This window comes from Siphateles boraxobius, unplaced genomic scaffold (genome assembly GCF_051911475.1).
Source record: "Siphateles boraxobius isolate OS27281-9 unplaced genomic scaffold, OSU_SipBor_1 26, whole genome shotgun sequence".
Lineage (NCBI taxonomy): Eukaryota > Metazoa > Chordata > Actinopteri > Cypriniformes > Leuciscidae > Siphateles > Siphateles boraxobius.
This window is the reverse complement of record NW_027508876.1, coordinates 7,400,238-7,405,509: the sequence shown is the minus strand read 5'-3', so window position 1 is coordinate 7,405,509 and position 5,272 is coordinate 7,400,238. Positions and strand designations below refer to the sequence as shown.

The 5,272-nt window shown below is 36.6% G+C and overlaps 1 pseudogene across 1 annotated transcript; it reads left to right on the top strand.

Annotated features, from left to right (window-relative positions):
- Positions 1 to 1,578: 1,578 nt before the first annotated feature.
- On the top strand, positions 1,579 to 3,270 carry LOC143751654 (extracellular superoxide dismutase [Cu-Zn]-like; annotated as a pseudogene). Its single transcript, XR_013207283.1, has 2 exons — positions 1,579 to 1,739; positions 2,496 to 3,270. The product of XR_013207283.1 is annotated as an extracellular superoxide dismutase [Cu-Zn]-like (transcript).
- The last annotated feature ends 2,002 nt before the right edge of the window (positions 3,271 to 5,272 follow it).

Below are 5,272 nucleotides of genomic sequence, written 5' to 3'. Positions count from 1 at the left end.
CTATTTTTACTACATGCCCCCAAAGAATTTTTGCGTCACAAACTCACGCATTTACTCAACTCACGCATTTACTCTGTCCTTTATTATTTGCCAAGCCAACTTTCTTTTGCTGATGCAGCAGTATTGCTTTTTTTTTTTTTTTTTTTATAATGGGCTTATAGTCTTCATAAGCAAGCATTAAAACCTCCAACTCAGTTTCACCGAAGTATCCTATGTAGCTCGCTTTTTTTCTCCCTTGGTTTCCATGGTGACTCCTGAAATCGGCGATCCATTGAAAATGTCTTTCTGTACTCGCCGTGCGCGCGCATTAACTCTGGGTTACCAATAGGAGGTTGATTAAACTAACTCAACATAGGTGTTTTGGAACCGACATACCCAGAGTAAGCAAGTTTGGGGTTAACCAACCAAGAGTTCAAGGTTTATCTGACGGTAAGTTAACCTTGCTTTCTGGAATACACCCCAGGAGGGAGGTGGAACGGTGGAGGATCAGGGGGAAGGATGGGGGGCCAGGTCCATGGAAGGGAAAAGAGACAGGGGGAGACGGTTTAGAGGGCGGCCAGGGCGAAGCGGAGACGGTTTAGAGGGCGGCCAGGGCAGAACAGACGGCAACGGCTCCGGAACAGACGGCACAGTTGTAAAAAGTGTAAAGTTGTAAAAAGTTGTAAAAAGTGTGTATATATATACTTATGTGCATCGCTATGGGAATAACTTAGCAGATAATAGGCTGATAAATGAATCAATGAATTAAAATTAAACATCAGCTCTTCTCTTAAGATTGTACAAAAAGCATGAAAAAATAAATATTTCTCAAAAAGAAATTACTCAAGATCTCATAAATTAGCAAAGTCTAAAATAAACAGTCAAATATATAGTAGAAACCTTTGAGCAGTTGGTTTAAGAAGCATAGAACACTGCCACACTTCGCAATCATTAGCATACGGTGGATTTTATCTTTTTAGAGCTTATTTGCCCTTACACACTTGGGATTTTTTTCAGGTTTAGCTTATTTCTGGGGACAAATCTGTCCCTAAAATATGGTTAACCAAAGAAAAAAGTAAATAAATCAATCAATCTTTTGAAAGTTGCTGAAGCTTGTTTACTCATTCTCACTTGTTTAGCTAATAAACTGGGATTTTAATATTAATGCCATAGAAGAACCAGTCCTCCAGACATTTTTACTTCTGCCTTCAAAGACAATTAAATAACAGTCCAATTACATGTGAAATATAGGCTTGTCCGGTTTGGGACAGAGCATGTAGAAATGGTTTCTTGAAAAAGAACAATTGTCAGATATTCACTTATGTGAGATGAATATCTGCTATAAGAAGTGGTGTCAAGCATGAACTTCAAGTGGAATTGTACACTAACTAAGAATGAATGTGTCACAGTTGAGTCACCAAATGAAGAGGAGAGGAATCTATAGCAGTCCTTCTTTTAATAAACTCAAAACAATGAAGATAATCTACACTGCAGCACACATGGTGCAATGTAAAAGTGTTATACACAGGCAAGCAAACAAAGGGAGCTAAATGAAACACAGGTGGACCTAATTAGGACCAAACTGACTAGCATGGTTAACATGTAGCTCCACGTTCCTAGAAAAGCAGCCAACAGTTTGATTGCAAAGGAACATTCTCTCAACCCCAGTTCAAGATTGCACACGGATTAAGTGTTGGAGTATTTTTGTGGCTGCAATATTCAGTCTGCTCACGGATTAAGGACAACTTTTCAGCTATACGGTAATTTACCTTTGCTGTTTTTGGTGTGTGTTTTTCTCTCTCTCCATTCTTGCAAATATTGACTTGAATTTAGTACAACTAAAAAAAAAGTAAGTTTAATCAAAAGTATGAATATTTTGTCTTTTATTTTACCTGCCCTTGTGAAAAAGTAAACTTTAGCATGCTTTTATAGAAATAAAACTTTAAAATCTACATAAGTGCAAGAATGTAGTGTTTTCAGACTTAATTGCATGTGTAGGCCTATCCAATTAAATGAAAATGGATTATAGTTTCAATGCAGTTAGCTGAAAGTCATTTGTTTGACCCAAGCACATCTTTATATGTAATTACTTGTTATGTCTTTGCAATATGGTTACTGAATTTACTGGGCATTTATGGTCAACTAAAATATACTATAATATAATTTCAGTGTAACTTTATATTTAATATTGAATAACAAATGGCAGCTCAAATTATAATGTATTATGTTAGGCAACACATCAAAATGAGTCTACTTCTTTAAAACACAACAAAAAGATTAAAACAATGTACTTTGCTTATACAAATAAGCACAGTTTTTCACAAGGGTACATGACAATTCAAAAATATACAATTGCTTTTATATGATTTTCCCATGCAAACTAATCTTGTTGTGCTATTTTACTTAACACAACTTCAGCTCTCAAAACTCCCTTGAACAAAGGTTTCAACTTTATTCTATCTAAAATACTACGTTCTTAAACGGCATGATTTCACTGAATCCAGTCTTCATTGTAGGCTTTAAAGATCAACATGGAGAAAATCATTCTACAAATCCCTCTGATATTGCTGGTGCTGCATATACAAGGAGGAGAGTTCTCTAAAAATCCAGTTTGTTCGATTGCCGTTGCTCCACAGCCGGAAGTCGTGGAGTTCGACAACACAATTTATGCCACTTGTGAAATAACTCCCAGCCCCAATTTACCACCTTGCCAGCCGAATATCTATGGGCAAATCCTCTTCAAGCAGCTCTTCCCCAATGGAATTTTAGAAGTGAAAATCAACCTCCGTGGTTTGCCTGCCATCGATCATCAAAAGCGTGCCATTGACATCCATCGGTATGGAGACCTCAGTCAAAGCAGCCAACACTGTTGGTCCTCATTACAATCCCAATGGTGTTGACCACCCTCATCATCCTGGAGACCTGGGCAACTTTGCTTCTGAGCAAGGAGTTATAAGGCAGTTCCTAAGTCTCCCAGAGGCCAAGCTCTTCGGGGCTCATTCCATTCTGGGACGTTCGGTGGTGGTTCATGAGAAGGAGGATGATCTGGGAATGGGGTCAGATGAGCAGAGTGAACTGAATGGGAATTCTGGACAGATAATTGCCCTAGGCGTGATTGGTATTACTAGTCCAAGTCTGTGGCAGAAGACTGAACTGCCCCCCAAGAAAAGCTGTGGAGGACGGCACTGAGTTGGATCTGGTGGAAAAGCAGATTCAAATAGGATAATCATGATTTTCCTTGTGTAATCTTTGTCTGTGTTCTACATTAAAGTGATCCTTAATACCCTGAAAGTATATCCCTAGAGTTATTGCCATAACAAACTTTCAATGGTTTTAAAGGTCCTGGCATCCAACAATTTTTGTTTTGGTCTTTTCAGAGACTTTTTGGCCATAGCTTCCAGTAGTAAATAGCTCCACTCTTAAAAATATATGTAGGGTGAATGCAGGTAAAGTGGACTATCTGGTAAAGTGGGCAGTTTAAGTACTGTGCTCAATGGGTTTTCACTTTTAGAGCATGACAATGGTCTTTAAATTGACACGATTTCTCTAAATGATAAAATGGCTTTGGTTGATGCAATATGATACTGGTGGGCAACTCTAATGGTTAAAGGTAGAAAACCCTCTGACACAAGATTTTATTTTCTAAGTTATAAGGTTTCTTACTAAATGTAAACCAATGTGGGACTCTTCCTGGTTTGTTGCTTAAATATTGCTGACCCACTTTGGCTGAATGTGTTAGATAAAGTGAACCCAAAGTTTTGGGTAAAGTGGGTGACCTTAAACCTTCAGCAATTATACTCTAAATTGACATTCACTGGTTATTTTATAGTTGACATGTATCATATACTTTTTAGAGAACAGAAATGATTTTGCCGTTAGGAAATTCAAGTCAGATGGAAGAAAGGAAAAACAACGAAATTAAGACTAGGAATTAAGTTCAATCTGTGGAGTGAAGAAAGGAGGACAGGTGCAAAATAACTCTTTAAAAGGTGGAAACAATTTTGAGTTCAAATTGTTTAGAGAAAACCGACATAAGTTTTACAATGTTACAATTTTAAATGTTCCTTCTATTGAAGATGTCGCACTTGCTGTAGTCCCATATATTTTTTTCTAATGTTGTAAAGTTAATTTTCATCCAGATTTCTGAATATTCTGATATCCGGATTTCATTAAATTTTAATGTCAACATAACATGTTCTATCAGTTGTTTTGAATTGTACACATGCATTGAGTGAACAGATGAATTTTATTCATCATAGTCTAGGCCACATGCTTTCGGGTGTCTTAAAAATATTGAATGTTTGGTTGATAATGTGTTAACAAATCATTTTTGATAAATCAGGGATGGGTCACATTACCAGACCAGCTGGCCCATTTTACCTAAAACGAAATTTGTCTTGAGTGCATGATCTCAAAATGAACTTTGAAAATAATGCATATCAACTGTTAACATTTAATTATTAGTTTATTCGCTTTGGTACTATTTTCACAAGTCTTAGAGCTAAAATCAAAACAGATCAAAAATGTACTTTTTTTCAAGCCTTTCATGTTTTCAATTGTGTTTGTAAGATAATCAAAATCAGAAAGTATACTTTTCACTACACAAAATAACGGTTTCATCTATATAAATGTTTCATTCACAGTAGCTGCCTTTCATAATGCTATTACTCTCAAACTTTTCATTTGCATCTCTTTTCATTCAGTTTAATACATTTGTCTATTATTTAATCCAACTGATCTTAATGGTTAATCGATCATTTGGTACATCTATAGATTTTTATATACAGATTCTGATGTAGTTTCTACTTTGTTTGCAGTTTCTGATACAGATACCAAATGTAATGAATTCTTTTTACATGATTTTTCTTAGATTATAACCACTTTGTTGTGTGTGTGTCCTGGTAAACTATACATTATGGGGACAAAATGTCTCTACAAAGATGGCAATATCCAAAATCCTTGTCCTTGTGGGGACATATACTGTAGGCCCATAAGGAAAACGCCTTATAAATTATACACCAGTAAGTGGTTTGTTAAACTAAATCTTGATAGAAATAATACTTGCATCTTGGATCTTTGGTGCTGAGCAAGAATGCGTGTGTGTGTGATGATCCTCGCTGGGTCCGTGAGTTTGAAGCGTTCTTTCAGTTCTTCCGGAAAGCGCATCGTTCGCGGGAAGTTTAAAAGGTTTACTTGAAAGCAAAGTTGCTGGAAATTCAGGCTGATTCACCCGGTCACATAAGCCCCTTTCACACAAAGATTCAGGAAAATACAATTATAATTTTTCCCGGGA